The sequence below is a fragment of the Salmo trutta genome, chromosome 27 (assembly GCF_901001165.1).
Source record: "Salmo trutta chromosome 27, fSalTru1.1, whole genome shotgun sequence".
NCBI classification, from domain to species: Eukaryota; Metazoa; Chordata; class Actinopteri; order Salmoniformes; family Salmonidae; genus Salmo; species Salmo trutta.
The window spans coordinates 29,706,828-29,725,770 of record NC_042983.1 but is presented as its reverse complement, the minus strand read 5'-3'; the positions used below and the strand labels follow the sequence as shown (position 1 = coordinate 29,725,770).

General features: G+C 43.7%; 1 protein-coding gene across 1 annotated transcript in view; it reads left to right on the top strand.

The window, feature by feature from the left end:
* Positions 1-605: 605 nt before the first annotated feature.
* Positions 606-18,943, top strand: part of LOC115164854 (protein FAM222A-like) — a 64,023-nt gene continuing 45,685 nt past the window's right edge. Inside the window, exon 1 of the mRNA XM_029717720.1 lies at positions 606-1,582. The gene's annotated coding sequence lies outside the window, so the exon portion shown is untranslated. The remainder of the gene's footprint in view (positions 1,583-18,943) is intronic.

Below are 18,943 nucleotides of genomic sequence, written 5' to 3'. Positions count from 1 at the left end.
CCCTGGTTTGATTCAAGGCTGGATTGGGAGTCCTATAGGGCGGCACACAATTGGCCCAGCGTCGTCCGGGGTAGGCAGTCATTGTAAATAAGAATTTGTTCATAACTGGCTTGCTTAGTTAAATAAAGGTTACATTTTCAAAGCAATGCAGGTGCTTCTACACCTGCATTGCTTGCTGTTTGGGGTTTTAGGCTCGGTTTCTGTACAGCACTTTGAGATATCAGCTGATGTAAGAAGGGCTATATAAATCAATTTGATTTGATTTAAAACATTGACATTTAAAGAAACGTATATCAATGTATTCCGTTTATTATAGGGTCTATAATAAACGGATTGACATGTCTTACTTATAGTACAATGTTCAGTTGAGTCAGCTAGACTTAATCTCTGCTTTCTAGGGAACTACTTATTTCACCGACTAGGATAAACCTTTCCGCGATTAAACAATGTGGTTTCAAACTTGACGCCTGGACGCTGACAACGTCACCGTGGTAACAATCCTCAATTATCAATGATTGGCTAACCCGCGGGAACGTTTCAATTCCCTCAGTACAATGATTGGTTGGTGGGCGGTTTAAGGAGCGGTTAGAGTCTGCATCGTTCCGGGTTATTGTCAGTTTCGGCAGCTTTGCACAGGGAGAGGACCGTGTCCTGAATAGCAGTGAGCTGCCTTAAACATACAAATATTTATTCGGACATTATCAATATTGCTTGGTATTTAGATCAAAGAGAGGGTCAACGCAAAGGAATGTTTGGAACTGGTTTTGTCAACTCAATTGGAAATCAGAGTCTATAATCGGGAGGACAGACGTTTGCGAGAGGCTGTAGACAGACATCGCCGGAGAAAGTGTATGCCAATCGGGCTAAGGATTTAATAGCACCGCTTATTTCTGACAACTGCATTTGTTTCAAAGTATTGGAATCTGCACGGTTACTCTGCTACAGACGACGTTGAAACATTTTGTTTAGTGGACAAATTCAGATTGATTAGACTAAATAGGTGAACCACTTTGACCTATATGCATAATTGCTTTGGGGAATCATTCGCATCCATCAATTATTTTGGATCGAGAATTTCGTTTTGTGACAAATCTTTTTGGAAATATTATCGGGGAAACGAGGAGAAGAAATGATACGGTAGCGGATCATTTTACAGGCTAGTTTCAGAGGGCGAAAGGTTGAGTATAGTATGCGTTAGGTGAGAGCACCGTTTAACGGGAGAGACTGACACCCAACACTCCTGGATTTGTCAACCTGTTATTTCCCAGGGTTTGAATTCACGGTCATTCAGCCCAGGAAACGAAACGCATCAGTTACAATAATAGTGTTCATTGACGGAAAGAGCAATTAATTTAACCATTGGGTTTTCCAGTTTGGAATCTGATTCACTGTCTGAAAATGTGCATGACACTAAAAGGGGGAGAATAAACTGTATTGCTGTTGATCAACAACGGGTGGTTTTTGGATTTTGGAGAGCGGAATGAAACCTATCTGATTTATCTCTGGACCGCAAGCAGAAGCAGACTACTCATCGCCAGCTAACCTGCATGGAATTCTAATCTGCACTACGAAACAATTTATGGTAAATAGCGTATTTTATCTTCAGGTATCAAACTATAGTCATACATTTATCGCATGCGTAATTTGGGAATTGTGTTGCTGCTAATGGCAGCCGGGGTCATTCGGCGACATGTCTTCATATCATAATTGATAGATGGAGTGTAAGAAAGCTGGCACATTGCATAACAATTGATGGATAGTATTGTAGGAAAATAGAATGAGGATGTAAAATGCTGAGTCTACGGTACAGAGATGTTGAAATGACTGGGGTAGGACAGGCTTTAAAACCTGGTTTCATGCGTAGCCTAGGCTAACCTACAATAAAGGACATGTTGTAAAATCGATGTCAGTTACTTAATGGATTTAGGATCTGCTTTGACGTGTTGTATTTGTTCTTTTCAAGGATAGGGAGCAATTAAGTATATTGTCGGAAGTATTCTACACAAGGAATGATTTTCTGTATGCCCCCATGCGTCATATTATTTCTAATGAGCGGTGGGTAAATGGTTTCAGCGGCAGTTAATGATTTTCACCCCCAAGTATAACTGGCTTAGTTTCTTTAAATAGTTGATGACATTCACTGATGTTGATTAAGGACGCGCGTAGATGTTATCTTCCTCAAATGAACGAGCATCACCAGTGCGTAATTCCTCAGAACTTTTCAGTTGGAGCTCGGTGTCATAGCCTATGTTCTATATAGCCATTAAGTACAGGCTATACCCAAGTACATGCGACACACACACAATATCAGGCTACTGTAAACAGCAGGTGCTGACCTGGTAAAATGTACATATTTTTAATCTGTTTAGGATGTAACATGGGGACCATCAGGCTACACACATGCACCTCTTCATCTTCAGTGACCAGAAGACACACACACACTGATAAGCAAAGGGGTTTCATTTTTTCCTGTGAAATTCCTGGAGTTTGTGGCTAGTTAACAGGCCTCGATAATCCATGTATTCATAGACCACTTCAGGCCAGGCCTCTGCTAAAAGTATCTCTGCATTGTTTCAGTGGCTGGATAGTGGAGTACAGTACAGTGGACTTTACCCTGGTCCCTTACTTGCTCATTGATAATCTTACATGGGACCCCTCTACATCCAGGGCCAGGCTCCTGGAGTTGCCAGTCCTGTACAGCACTTGCCATATCATAGCACAGCGCCTGCTTGCTAGTATTGAGTAAAATATTGGGTGAGACTTCACCTGAGGGGGCAGAGCCGCCTCATTTACTTCCTACACTCGGCCCTATGACTTGCTGAGCATATTGTGCTTATATTAGCTCTGAGACTTCTCCTCACCTAAACAAATAGTCTCCCTAGTATAATGCGCGCCTTAACTCAACATTATGGTTGGGGACGGGGGTTGGGGATGATAGGGTTAGCTACTGGAACTAGCAGGACAGCCTAATATGTAGACCTCTTGGACTTAGTGTTATCTTTGTTTTAATTTTTTGGGGCTAAATATCGTGACTCATAATGCCTTTCTGAAGGCTGAATGTGTTTTACTTTGATTTGGGATTTTAATGCAAAGTAGGCCTAAGTAGCCTGACAGTTTTTATTCAAAACAGAAATAAATATACAATCTGATTTGTTTTTTTGGTCGCCTCATTTGCAGGATTCTAAATCCATACAGGAAATGATTAAAGCAAGGTTTTTATTGTTAAAACTAAAAGCGGTTCCATCCAAACTCAACTTTATGTTGGGTGAATGCAATAATACTAGCCTATGTTTCATACTCCATCTTTGGTTAAATGCTTCCCAAAACCATCTAAAAAGCAGAACAAATTTGATACCGTTGAAGGACAGATTTAATTTTTAATATAAGATATTAAAGCGGAAGTAATATACTAAGCAAGCCCAGGCACTATATCAATTTCCAACACTGAAATCCTATTTCAATTTGATTGATTGATAGCATTGGGGTGAATGCTCTGTACTCTTTGCTTATTAAAACTGCAGTCTTGAGTGAATAAGTGAGGTTTGCTCATGAATATCTTCATAATAGCTTAACTTCAATTTCCTGTTCTATGTATTAATATTATTTTAATCCCAAAATGGTTTGATTGTCTTAATGCAGACCCAGAGGCAACAATGCCGAACTACGGTGTGTGCAATGCCACTGCAAACATACCTTGGATGATATACACTACTGTTCAAAAGTTGGGTCACTTCGAAATGTCCTTGTTTCTGAAAGAAAGGCATCTTTTTTTGTCCATTAAAATAACATCAAATTGAACAGAAATACAGTGTAGACATTGTTAATGTTGTAAATGATTATTGTAGCTGGAAACAGCTGATTTATTATTATTTTTTTATTGAATAACACTAGTCTCAACGTCAACAGTAAAGAGGCAATTCCGGGATGCTGGCCTTCTAGGCAGAGTTGCAATGAAAAAGCCATATCTGACTGGGCAATAAAAATAAAAGATTAAGATGGGCAAAAGAACACAGACACTGGACAGAGGAACTCTGCCTAGAAGTCCAGCATCCTGGAGTCGCCTCTTCACTGTTGACGTTGAGACTGGTGTTTTGCGGGTACTATTTAATGAAGCTGCCAGTTGAGGACTTGTGAGGCGTCTGTTTCTCAAACTAGACACTAATGTACTTGTCCTCTTGCTCAGTTGTGCACCGGGGCCTCCCACTCTCTTTCTATTCTGGTTAGAGCCAGTTTGCACTGTTCTGTGAAGGGAGTAGTACAGTACACAGCGTTGTACGAGATCTTCAGTTTCTTGGCAATTTCTCGCATGGAATAGCCTTCATTTCTCAGAACAAGAATAGACTGACGAGTTTCAGAAGAAAGTTCTTTGTTTCTGACCATTTATTGAACCCACAAATTCTGATGTTTCAGATACTCAACTAGTCTAAAGAAGGCCAGTTTTATTGCTTCATTAATCAGGACAACAGTTTTCAGCTGTGCTAACATAGTTGAAAATGTTTTTCTAATGATCAATTAGCCTTTTAAAATTATAAACTTGGATTAGCTAACACAACGTGCCATTGGAACACAGGAACATAGGTTGCTGATAAAGGGCCTCTGTACGCCTATGTAGATATTCCATAAAAAATCTGCCGTTTCCAGCTATAATTGTTAATGTTGTAAATGACTGTCTACACTTTATTTCTGATCAATTTGATGTTATTTTAATGAACAAAAAAATTGCTTTTCTTTCAAAAACAAGGACATTTCTAAGTGACCCCAAACTTTTGAACGGTTTATCTTCAATAGATATTCATTTCTAAGCTTGATTATTTGTGATTTGAAAAAATATATATTTACAGAAATGTAATAGCACATTTGTTTTCCAGATAGAGGCATTTAGTTTATTCTGTATAGGATATATTTTCATTAAATTATAGGTAATGGAAAGCAGTGATCCTATCTTGTGGCTCAGCTTCCACAACCACTGACAATAAAAGTTGCTTCTTTCTTTCTTTCCAGGAACCACATTTAGGCAAAACATTTAGTGACACATTAACCTTTTCTCTCAAAGGCATCCAAATAGAATCTCATTTAGATATTGATCTGAGTTCCTGTTACTGTTATTTTATATTTTTTTGCGCTTTGTGTAACTTATTTTTTAACTTATTGTGTACATAATGTTGCTGCTACTGTCTCTTATGACAGAAAATAACTTCTGGACATCAGAAAAGCGATTACTCACCGCGGACTGGAAGAAACTTTTTCCTTTAACGAGTCCGACGAGAAAAATATCCTGTTTTCACTGGAACAGGCCCAGATTCAGGCCTTTTGCGTGATGAAAAGACGCCGGAAAAGGGGTAACCGATTGGGGATCCTTCTGAGAATCCGGAGGTGAGAGAGTAAACTCCCAGTGCCTTCCATTCTCCTTGCTAACGTGCAATCATTAGAAAATAAAATTGATGACCTACTATTAAGATTATCGTACCAACGGGACATTAAAAACGGTAAAATCTTACGTTTCACCGTGATGTGGCTGAACGAAGAAACAGACAATATAGAGCTGGCGGGATTTTCCATGCACCGGCAGAACAGAGACGCTACTTCTGCTAAGACGAGGGGTGGGGTGTGTCTTTTTGTCAATAACAGCTGGTGCGCAATGTCTAATATTAAAGAAGTCTCGAGGTATTGCTCGCCTAAGGTGGAGTACCTTATGATAAGCTGTCGACCACACTATCTACCAATAGAAATCTCATCTGTATTATTCGTAGCCGTCTATTTACCACCACAGAATAAAGCTGGCACTAAGACCGCTCTCAACCAACTCTATAAGGCCATAAGCAAAAGAAAATGCTCACCCAGAAGTGTCGCTCCTAGTGGCTGGTTCTAACAAATTTTTACCAGCATGTCACATGTGCAACCAGGGGGGAAAAAATCCTAGACCACCTTTACTCCACACACAGAGATGCATACAAAGCTCTCCCCCACCCTCCATTTGGCAAATCTGACCACAGTTCTATCCACCTTATTCCTGCTTACAAGCAAAAACTAAAGCAGGAAGTACCAGTGACTCACTCAATACAGAAGTGGTCAGATGACATGAATGCTACACTACAGGACTGTTTTGCTAGCACAGACTGGAATATGTTCCGGGATTCATCCAATGGCATTGAGGAATACATCACCTCAGTCATCGGTTTCATCAATAAGTGCATTGATGACGTCGTCCCAACAGTGACTGTACGTACATATCCCTACAAGAAGCCATGAATTACAGGCAACATCCGCATCGAGCTAAAGGCTAGAGCTGCCGCTTTCAAGGAGCTGGAGACTAATCCAGACGCTTATAAGAAATCCCGCAATGCCCTCAGACGAACCATCAAACAAGCAAAGCGTCAATACAGGATTAAGATTGAATCCTACTACACCGACTCTGATGCTCGTCGGATGTGGCAGGGCTTGAAAACTATTACGGACTACAAAGGGAAACCCAGACGCGAGCTGCCCAGTGACGCAAGCCTATCAGACGAGCTAAATGCCTTTTATGCTCTCTTCGAGGAAAGCAACACTGAAGCATGCACAAGAGCACCAACTGTTCTGGATGACTGTGTGATAATGCTTTCGGTAGCCGATGTGAACGAAACCTTTCAACAGGTCAACATTCACAAATCCGCTGGGCCAGGACGTGTACTCAAAGCATGTGCGGACCAACTGTCAAGTGTCTTCACTGACATTTTCAACCTCTCCCTGATTGAGTCTGTAATTCCTTCATGTTTCAAGCAGACCACCATAGTCCCTGTGCCCAAGGAAGTGAAGGTAACCTGCCTAAATGATTACCGCCCCATGGCACTCACGTCGGTAGCCATGAAGTGCTTTGAGAGGCTGGTCATGGCTCACATCAACAGCATCCTCCCGGACACCCTAGACCCACTCCAATTTGCATACCGCCCCAACAGATCCACAGATGACGCAATCTCAATCGCACTCCACACTGCCCTTTCTCACCTGGACAAAAGGAACACCGACGTGAGAATGCTGTTCATTGACTACAGCTCAGCGTTCAACACAATAGTGCCCACGAAGCTCATCACTAAGCTAAGGACTCTGGGACTACGGAAAAAAAATTATGAAATGTATGCATTCACTACTGTAAGTCACTCTGGATAAGAGCGTCTGCTAAATGACTAAAATGTAAATGTAAAATGACTAAACACCTCCCTCTGCAACTGGATCCGGGACTCCTGACGGGCCGCCCCCAGGTGGTAAGAGTAGGCAACAACACGTCTGTCACGCTGATCCTTAACATTGGAGCCCCTCAGGGGTGTGTACTTAGTCCCCTCCTGTATTCCCTGTTCACCCACGACTGCGTGGCCAGGCACGACTCCAACACCATCAAGTTTGCTGACGACACAACAGTGATCACCGACAACGATGAGATGGCCTATAGGGAGGAGGTCGAGAACTGGCAGTGTGGTGCCAGGACAACAACCTCTCTTCAATGTTCGCAAGACAAAGGAGCTGATCGTGGACTACAGGAAAAGGCGTTCCGAACAGGCCCCCATTAACATCGATGGGGCTGTAGTGGAGTGGGTCAAGAGTTTCAAGTTCTTTGGTGTCCAAATCACCAACAAACTATCATGGTCCAAACACGCCAAGACAGTCAAAGAGGGCATGACAAAATCTTTTCCCCCTCAGGAGACTGAAAAGATTTGGCATGGGTCCCCAGATCCTCAAAAGGTTCTATAGCTGCAATATCGAGAGCATCCTGACCGGTTGCATCACCGCCTGGTATGACAACTGCTCGGCATCTGACCGTAAGGCACTACAGAGGGTAGTGTGAACGGTCCAGTACATCACTGGGGCCAAGCTTCCTGCCATCCAGGACCTATATAATAGTCGGTGTCAGTGGAAAGCCCATAAAATTGTCAGAGACTCCAGTCACCCAAGTTATAGACTGTTTTCTTTGCTACCGCACGGCAAGTGGTACCGGAGCGCCAAGTCTAGGACCAAAAGGCTCCTCAACAGCTTCTTCTCCCAAGCCATAAAGACTGCTGAACAATTCAAAAAATCGCCACCGGACAATTTATATTGACACCCCCCCTTGTACACTGCTGCTACTCGCTGTTTATTTTATCTATGCATAGTCAATTCGCCCCCACCTACATGTACAGATTACCTCAACTAGCCTGTACCCCTGCACACTGACTCGGTACCGGTGCCCCCTGTATATAGCCTCATTATTCTTATTGTTACTTTTTGTTATTACTTTTTATTTTAGCCTACTTGGTAAATATTTTATTCTTCTTGAACTGCACTTTTGGTTAAGGGCTTGTAAGTAAGCATTTCACAGTAAAGTCTACACTTGTTGTATTCGGCGCATGTGACAAAGTTTTATTTGTTCTGTGTATATTTGCTCTGACTACAGTGGGTACCATTCTTTGTGTTAACAATTTACATATGAATAAATACAAATGAAAGAAAGATGTTCACTTGAACATTTGTTTGTGTTTTGAGCAGTCCTGCATTGTTTGCCATTCTGAGGTACTAGTGGAGTACTATGGATATCCCTGTATGGTGGTAGTTAGGCAGTATGGAAGCTGTCTCAAGTGGCTCTATAGCCCTCAAACTCACCTCGGGACCTCGAAGCAGTGGAACTGTCTTTTTTTTAAATGTTATTGTTCCCCTCTAATCAGAGATTGATTTAGACCTGGGACACCAGGTGGGTGCAATTAAGTATAGGTCGAACAGAAAACCAGCAGGCTCCTGACCTCGTAGGGTAGGAGTTGAATACCCCTGCTCTATAGCTTCTTCAGTGACACTTACTTCCCTGATCCTGTTGCCTTAGCAAAACACAGCTTAAAGAGGAACTGGTTCGATCAATGTGTTGTATTTTCAAACAATGTGAGGACCAAAAAGAGGCGTGGTTTGTATAACCCACTCTTGTGAAGGGTAAGGAACAATCACATGTCAGTTTACTTAGCTTCTGTTTCAGACATGCACACTTTGACATTCCTTAGGTCTTGAATGTAGTGGTTCTCAAACCTCTCCTTGGGGATCCCCAGGGTACTACCAGGCATTTCACCATTTGGTTTTATCTCTGTACTGATTCACCTAATTAAGGGCTTGATTATTAGTTGACAAGTTAAATCAGGTGTGCTAGTTCTGGAATAGATAAAATATGTGAACTGGGTGGGGGGTCCCTGAGGAGAGAGGTTTCAGAACCACTTATTTGAGGCAAAAAATTGTTGGTAAACGATAAGGTCATTTTTGTACATGACTACATATAAAAAAAGGTATACATTTTATTATTTTTAGTTTTTCTTTAACCCACCAGGCAGTCTATCACCCTCAATATTGCCTCCTTTTTGGTAACTGATATCAGCCCTCTCCTTCCTACTACCCTGTCTGATCCCAACCACATTTATTATTAATTTTATTTTAGAAACATTGGATCTTTTGGGATTTAGGAGTGCAGAGGAGAGTGGTCCCGTGTGGTTCAGTTGGTAGAGCATGGTGTTTGCAACACCAGGGTTGTGGGTTCGATTCCCACGGGGGGCCAGTACGGAGAAAAAAATGTATGCCTCCTGCAGCGACTTAGGCGGCGCCTGTGTGGTGCTGGTTTTGTTCTCAAAGCTATATCTGTACCTTGAGGTAATCACCAGACATGATTTCCTTGCCTTTGGCTGTGAGGACAAAGTAGTAATGTGCTGTATGCTAGCAGGTGTTCATCCACTGTAACCCGTAGTGATGGCAGGCAGTGGACTTTTCATCAGGCTCCACAAGAGTGCAACTATAACTTAGCCTGGTCCCCTAGCCTAGCTACTACTATAGGTGCGTTAGCCAACTCTTCTGTTGTAATGCCTTATGTGTGGCATGGCAACGATTTGTAGAGTTGCCTACAGCCCATCCAACATTATGGGACCTGGCTAAGTTAAAGCACTCCATTCCTCCTCAGTGATGGGCTAACCAGTTTTCAAAGTTGTTAATATGCAACCCCATCATGCAGAATGGTTAAAATGCAGTTATGCATTTGAGATACAAGATGGAATCTCAGAGGACCTTGACCCCATTGAAGATAGTTATGTGAATCCTATAAGGTTTCAGGTTTGCGCAGCGAGGATAACTATACTGGATGGAGAGGGGCCTTTTTTTTTCTTCTTTTCTTTTACCTTTGTGCGTGCTCTTGTGCCAAAAGGGGTCCCCTACCCCTCAGTAGTGCATTAAGGCCTTGGATACACCCCCCCCCCCCTTAAGCCTGTGTGTATCATGGCCTCATCAACAATTATGCATGAAGAAAGTTTTGATTGGTAGTGGAGGCTCGGGTGCCGTTTGATTCACTATTGTGTGTTTTCCCGTGTTTCTTATTATCTCTAGAACTCTTTATTGCCTCTTGTTTCCCTGCCAGAAGCAGCTAGGGATGGTTTTATCTCGTGCGAGCGTCTGATTAATCTCTCTTCTCCCAATGCTGTTGTACTTTAATCTTGAATGGGCGCTATCGGATTCTCCTCGCCTATTGAGGAAGATCAAGCTTTAGTGGAACAAGGAACTGCACATCATCCTAATCTCCTTCTCTGCTGGATTTTGGTTGGCTACCCTCCCTTGGGGCTTTGTACTGTTTCTGCAAAAGCAGGAAATACATCAGCAAGATAAAGATGTTTTCTCTTTATGCTTTGGTCATTAATTCTCAGTTGACATTAGCCAGCACTTTACAGTTCTGCTGGTTGGTTCATTACCTGGCTGATGGAGCTGTCAGCTCGAATTATCAGGGTCAATGATTGACAAAGTTGCAAATAGCCATATGACCTAAATTGGTTGAACTTTTGTCAGCCATTTAAAAAAAAAAAAAGAATTTCTTTAATGATTATGTAGCTCTGGGTATGGGTGCACAGTGCCCTTTACATATTGTCAGTTTTACACAGGGGATGGAAGCCCTATGTGAATGACCTAGGTCATCCTATGTCCTTAGGGTCTGTGCTGTAGATGGGCTTCAGCTATATGGATGTGTCGTGGATTAATTTAAGTTAATCAGTCGATTCAGACATAAGCTGCGGACTACAATTTTGCTCATCCAATTCTGTATCATTGAAAAACAATAGGCATTGTGCATGCTAGCCTGGCTCCAGGAGTGTGTGTGACAATGGCTACATTGCTTTATTGTTGCCAATGGATACTACTTATACGGGGGTGACCCAGCGACTGTTAGCTGTTGTGACAACAAAAAAAAGAGTCTGTTACCCTATTCTGATGGCGTTGCTGTAAAGGTAATGAAATTTCCACTGACTGGAGAAAACAATGTCGTCTGGTCGGCATGGTAATTGGAGAAAACACCCCTCTTCGTTTCCCCAGCTCAGCGTGAACGCAACACCATTTAATAAAACTCTGTAGATTTGGATCTTTTATTGCCGGGCCTAGCAGTGGCAACACAGAATGGAAAGCCGAGGTGTGCACAGATAAAATTCATTCAATTTTACCTGTTGAATTTTAACCAAGCTGGAGACGAATTTGTGAGAGGGCATTCGAGGGGGAGGGGTGGGGAGTTGTTATATGGGCAATTAGACTTTGAACCATTTCCACTGGAAATTTTACAAAAACACATTTACTTGAACTGTGCAGATGCAACCGAATGGTGGAACAAACAGCAAACCGTCAATCTGTTACCAAACTTTGCATCTGCACAGTTCAAGTAAATGTGTTTTTGTAAAATGTTCAGTGGAATTTGTTAAAAGTGGTCCTTGTGCATAGAGTTTTATGGTTTGTTTAACTTTGCAATCCTTGATTTTTGTTTGACATGCATCACTCTGTTACCGTGGAACTTCCAATACAATTCTAGCATAAACTCACTGTTGCCCTGATCTGAGCAGAGGAGTAGACAGGAATTTCCATCATTTTCTCTTGTGTTATTGCTTGTGTCAAGACAGGGTTGGAAATCCTTGTGATATTAGACCCTCAGGCCTCCTGGCTTCTCTATGCCTGCTTCTACTCACGTATAGAAATATTGGCATGAGGACACGTATGGACACACACTCTCCCTCTCTCTCCTAGCGCCTGTTTTATTACCTCCTGCCTGCTGCTGGAATTGCTTTCCTCCCCTGACTAAGCCAGGCAAAGCCGGCTTTATTGTGTTAACCTATTTGTGTGTCGAGAGCGATTGCCGCGTTCTTTATCTCTGTTTGTATTCTGACGGAGAGACTGCAACGAGGGGGGGCAGTGGAGCCAGGCGAGCCACCAGAGTTAGACGGATGGCCGGTCACCTCGCTCCACTCCCGAGGATAATGACTAGTTGCTAAGCAATCCCCCCCCCCCCCCCCCACCCGGCCCGACTGGCATCCAGAGTAATCACTTTTTATCTCTCAGAGATGTCATGTATAATTATAAGCCCATCGCCATCCTCGGAAATCTGCCTAATGGGTCTTTTCATTTATTTAGGTGAGTGGATATGGAATTAGAGATTTGGGTGGGGGTTGGAGCTCTATTGGTTTTCCTAGATTACAGAGTGACGTAACCATGTTCGGTGTGTGTTGATCCTTTTCCCCATATATAAGTTCAAACTGCCTGCTGTCGTATATCCGCTGAAGCATTATCTACTTGGTGGTCAGCAGTTGGTAGAGTTTGACCAGGATTATTCCACTGGATGAATGTCATTCTCCGTGTGAGATGGCTGTGCTGGTTATCTTCTCTCTTGCTCTCTCTTCAGAGACCAAATGGGATCAGGGATCAGGTTTGTAGGCTCTTAGTTTTATTAACATTTTTATTGAGTTGAAGTTGACCCTTGGTGGCGTAATGAATCGCCTGCTCTGCTTGGCAGAAATGACTGGCACGGCTTCAAGCTTTTTTAACCCAAGATTTTGCTTTGTCGATTTGAGCAGGTAACTTCAGTTGTTTCGCTCTTTCGCTACATGTCCTTCTCATTTCAACTCTCCATCACGGTTGACAACTCCAGTGTTGCCCTCCCAGAGTGCAAAGAACCTTGGCGTGACCCTGGACAACACGCTGTCGTTCTCTGCAAACATCAAAGCAGTGACTCACTCCTGCAGTTTCATGCTCTACAACATTCGTAGACTACGACCCTACCTCAACACAGGATGAGGTGCAGGTCCTAATCCAGGCACTTAATCTCCCATCTGGACTACTGCAACTCACTGTTGACTGGGCTCCCCGCTTGTGCCATCAAACCAATGCAATTTATCCAGAACGCTGCAGCCCGCCTGGTGTTCAACCTTCCCAAGTTCTCCAATCTCACCCCGCTCCTCCGCACACTCTACTGGTTTCCAGTTGAAGTTCGCATCCTCTACAAGACCATGGTGCCCTAGTGGTGGAACCAGCTTCCCCCTGAAGCTAGGACAGCAGAGTCCCTGGCCATCTTCCGAAAGCACCTGAAACCCTACCTCTTCAAAGAGGTATCTTAAATAATCCCCTCACCCCCCCCCTTTTTATTTTTTAGAAAATAAAAAATAGAACCACTTTCCTGAACCAACACTTGCAATTTCTCACAACTACTTGTGTGTATTTGTCACATGCGCCGAATACAACAGGTGTATAGTAAAATGCTTACTTACAAGACCTTAACCAAGCAGTTTTAAGAAATACCTAAAAAAAAGTAAGAGCTAAGAATAACAAATAATTAAAGGGCAGCAGTAAAAAACAATAGCGGGGCTATATACAGGGGGTACCGGTACAGAGTCAATGTGCGGGTTCACCGGTGTCGAGGTAATTGAGGTAATATGTACATGTTATTAAAGTGACTATACATAGATAATAACAGAGTAGCAGCAGTGTAGAAGAGGGGGAGGGGCAATTAGATGTTCAGGAGTCTTATGGCTTGGGGGTAAAAGCTGTTAAGAAGCCTCTTGGACCTAGACTTGGCGCTCCGGTGCCGCTTGCCGTGCGGTAGCAGAGAGAACAGTCTATGACTAGGGTGGCTGGAGTCTTTGATAATTTTTAGGGCCTTCCTCTGACACTGCCTGGTATCGAGGTCCTGGATGGCAGGAATTGCGTACGGCCCAGTACACCTACCTTCTGTAGTGCCTTGTGGTCGGAGGCTGAGCAGTTGCCATACCAGGCAGTGATGCAACCCATCAGGATGCTCTCGGATGGTGCAGCTGTAAAACCTTTTGAGGATCTAAGGACCCATGCCAAATCTTTTCAGTCTCCTGAGGGCAAATAGGTTTTGTCGGGCACTCTTCACGACTGTCTTGGTGTGCTTGGACCATGTTAGTTTGTTGGTGATGTGGATGCCATGGATCTTGAAGCTCTCAACTTGCTCCACTACAGCCCCTTTGATGAGAATGGGGGTGTGCTCAGTCCTCCTTTTCCTGTAGTCCACAATAATCTACTTTGTCTTGATTACGAGAGGTTGTTGTCCTTGCACCACACGGTCAGGGCTCTGACCACCTCCCTATATGCTGTCTCATCATTGTCGGTGATCAGCATAGTGGATGTGTTGTTACCTACCCTTACCACCTGGGGGCGGCCCGTCAGGAAGTCCAGGATCCAGTTGCAGAGGGAGGTGTTTAATCCCAGGGTCCTTAGCTTAGTGATGAGCTTTGAGGGCACTATGGTGTTGAACGCTGAGCTGTAGTCAATGAATAGTGTTCTCACATGTGTTCCTTTTGTCCAGGTGTGAAAGGGCAGTGTGGAGTGCAATAGAGATTGCATCATCTGTGGATCTGTTGAGGCGGTATGCAAATTGGAGTGGGTCAAGGGTTTCTGGAATAATGGTGTTGATGTGAGAAATGACCAGCCTTTCAAAGATCTTCATGGCTACAGATGTGAGTGCTACAGGTCGGTAGTCATTTAGGCAGGTTACCTTAGTGTTCTGGGCACAGGCACTATGGTGGTCTGCTTGAAACATGTTGGTATTATGGACTCAGAAAGGGAGAGGTTGAAAATGTCAGTGAAGACACTTGCCAGTTGGTCAGCGCATGCTTGGAGTACACGTCCTGGTAATCCGTCTGGCCCTGCGGCCTTGTGAATGTTGACCTGTTTAAAGGTCTTACACTCATGCATATTTCAGTGTTACTTGCCTCGATGCGAGCATAGACCACATACCTGTGATATGTGATTGTCCCACCTAGCTATCTGAAGATGAATGCTCTGGATAAGAGCATCTGCTAAATGACTAAAATGTAAATGGTGGGGATGGCAGCTCATTGGCCATCTCATCCATTTCTTTCTGGTGTTCGCTCAACTGTGAGCTGCTTCACTCAGTCTGGTTTCAGAGAGACTGTAGAGAGAGACTCAAGAAATCGTTACTACGTCCGTTGCTTTGTTTTGACAGCTTCCCTCATCCGGGGAACTTCATACAGACATATGAAACATCCTACGCCCCCAGTGTGGTATGGTTCTGTGACTGCGTCTCCGAGAAGGAACAGCTGTCCAGCTGTCACCACAGCCAGCCAGTCATCTGCACTCCGAGCTTGGCAACATTTGTAGAGGCTGAACACGAAAGGGGCACTGTGCCCCTACTCTAGTGTCCTGAAGACCACCGTGCCCCTACTCTAGTGTCCTGAAGACCACCGTGCCCCTACTCTAGTGTCCTGAAGACCACCGTGCCCCCACTCTAGTGTCCTGAAGACCAAAGTGCCCCTACTCTAGTGTCCTGAAGACCACCGTGCCCCTACTCTAGTGTCCTGAAGACCACCGTGCCCCTACTCTAGTGTCCTGAAGACCACGGAAGTGTGTCAAGCATGTTCACCCTACTTGACTACTGTACTGAGTCAGTAGAGTTAACTACTGACCATATAAATACATTTACTAGAAGGGGGGAAAAGCACCTTAGACCACAGCAATTTGACTGCACCCTCATTGGTACACTCAATATGGCTGACATGTTTTTTTCGCATATAGTCTGTCACACTATACATTGCCGCTGGAATACGCCCACCCAATGAGACTTGTAGAGCAGATTGTTCGGTGACGCCTACTTAGGCAACATCCATTAAGCATTAAACAACCAAAATGAAAAATAGAATGGATCTGTGAACCTGTCATTTTGGTTGTCATGCATTGCAAATGAACCATTTTTATTTAAACCAACAACAACAAAAAACTCTTAATGCACCCTTTCTGAAGGGCCAACTACACGTATCATTCTTTATGTGATGGGTGTGAGATCCCTGTTTTTCACATTGTTAAATTCCTCAAGTGCTGCCTCTGTGTCTGCAGCTCTTTTTGTTCACATTCCAAGCGGCATCCCTCCTAACAATTCTCAACCTCTGTGTGTGTGTTCGCGTGCACATGCGTGTGTGTGTAAACAAAGTCCCAGCGAGTGAGGTGTAATGGCCTGGAACTGACAAGAACCCACTGGGAGATTCTCTCCCTCTCGCCTCCCTCGCTTCCAACCTCATGGCAGCATGGAGAGAGGGAGAGAGAGTGAGGACGAGGAGGCCCATAAAGCCGTCTGAGTGGGGAGAGCCGAGTGGCAGTCCTGTCTGTCAGCCACAAAGCAGGATCTGAGAGGGAGAGTGTGCATGGGACTTCCTCCTGGGATGAGCCTGGGAGAAAGGGAGGAAAGCAGATGCTCACTGAGCTTTTTTTCTGTCTCTTCTTTCTCTCACCGCCTCACTTGCTTTATCCTCTCCCCCTCTCTCTCATGCTGTCCGTCTTTAGCTTCTTTCATGCTGTTGGTGCAATGGTACATGGAAGAGAAATCTTGTACAGATGTAGAATCTTAGTTTGAGCAAGTTTGGTACAGCAGGAAAATAATCCGGTGGCAACAGGAATTATTATGTGGATTATAATTAATAGCTATTTTTGTAAGGGTTGATGCGTTTTTATTGTGGGGAAAATCAAGTCTGAAATTTCTGTGGAAATTAAAAGCTTCAGAAAACATTTTAAACCTCAAATACACTATCTTTTAAATGTCCTGCATTGCATGAAAGTTCTCCTCCAACAGGGTGATTAAAATGAAGATCCTACATCTGTACATATAATGGCACAGAGTTCTTTATGGACTGAGAAGAGCTCAGTTCTATGAGTGTCATGACACTGCCATCCACCTTCCTTGACTTGGACTGTTTTTGTTAGGAGCCAGAAGTAGTGGATGTACTATTTTAAAAACAGGCTTTTCAGGCATATAATGCTGGTTGTCTCCCTTTAGACTGACAGCTGCTGCTTAAACTGCAATAGGTTTGAACAAAGTTTGATGGATACTGTTGACTGGAGCTGAGAGAGAGAATGCCTGGATGTCTCCAATTAAGTGTCACGTAAGGCTTGTCTCCTTTTCATTTTGTTCTCCATTGACGGTGACGAGGCTGTGCTGCCAATTGTACCAGGGGATTGTGAGGAAGACATTTGGTGATAACGCATCATTGTGCCATGATTGAGGGGCGAATCCGGCATTACACAGCCATATGGCTGTGTAGTGGTGAAACCTCTCCTCCCTTCCTCCAGCCCCCATTCTCCACACTCCCCACCCAGCCCGTCGGTGACAAGGAAATAGTCTGCTCTTGACCTATGGTTTTAGCATTCAAATGTCTTCCGTTGATGCCCCACCACTGTGATTGGCAGCTGGACCTGAAAGAACAATCTTGTGGTGACGATGGAGGCAGCCAGTTGGTAACCGTGACAATGGTCTCTCGTTGCCTTGTTTCCACACTTTTCCTGCTGTCACAGAAACCCCTCCAATTGCATTTCTACCACAACGACAGCATCCTATTGATCTTTTAAAGAAGAGCAAAGAAGCAGTATTGTTTGCCGAGAACTTCGATGAGCTGAATGAGACCACACTGAAAAGGGGAAAAAGAGAAGAAACAGGGCTGGGTTAGGTCTCATTTGTGGCAGGAAAATTGAGCCTCCAATGTTAAGTCTAATCTTGGTCTGTTGCTGTGGGGGCATGCGGAGTCAAAAGCACACTGGCCCTACCTAGTATGGTCAACATTTTAGGACTCCCTCAGCCGCTCCTCTCCTAAATGACTCCAGCAGGTGTCTGTACTCTGATCTGCAAGAAATCCCTGTATTTATAGCTAGTTCCAAGCATATATGGAATTGTCGATCAGTTTTGTTATGGGAGAATAACTTTGGAAATAAACTGCTTTCTGTAGCAGCAGTATGTTTCAATGTTGCTACAGAATATTCCGACTTGACGGAGCACTGAGCCGTCATCGTGTAGCCATCTCAATGAGACCTACAACAGTAACCAGGCCAACAAGTCACTTTGTGCATAACTGAACAGCGACCTTGTAGAACAGGGAATTTCTTGTAACCTACAATAAACTCTGTGGAGATCACAGATGGTTCCATGTTGTCTACAATTTTTTATTCTCAGAAGACTGTCTGGCTGGTGGTTACTAAGGGTTGGGTTTTTGTGTTTAATTGTTACATGCAATTGGTGTTAATTTTCCTAACAGTGGGAAAACTGTTCTCAGAGTCCCAATTACTGCCTTTGTCAAGGAAAAGCCTTCTTGACACCTTCATTTGTCACGAAAGCCTCTGTGTGAACTGCTACTAAAGCCCCAATTCATTTAAGAATGGTTGGTGTGAAAATATACAGAATAGAAATATACAGCAGCAAGAGTTCAGCTGTTTTATCAGATATGGTGGCTCTAGTATGCTATCACGGAACTTGTGTCCACTCTCCCCCTCCAGGTCAGTTGGGTTGGGTACTCCTCTCCTGGTGGTAGTCTCATGGAAACCTGATCAGACCAGGAAAGCTCAGCTCCAATCATCCTGGCTGAGCTCACTGAGACAGTGTGACACTGTTACATCATTGCAGAATCCTACAGTACCATAATCACTACTATAAATGAATCTATGTGGTGCAAATGTTAACTTGATCTACACAAATATCCATGGTACACTAACAGAATGTAGAGTTGTTACGATGTTGTAATAATTGTTTGGTCCTCTCTTACTGGAAAATCTTGCTTGGTTATTTTCATGAATTCCAGAATCTTATGGACAGCGCACACGCTGGTTCTACTGGCGTTGGTAGACTGAAGAGAGGCTGTGTGAACACTGAATCTGG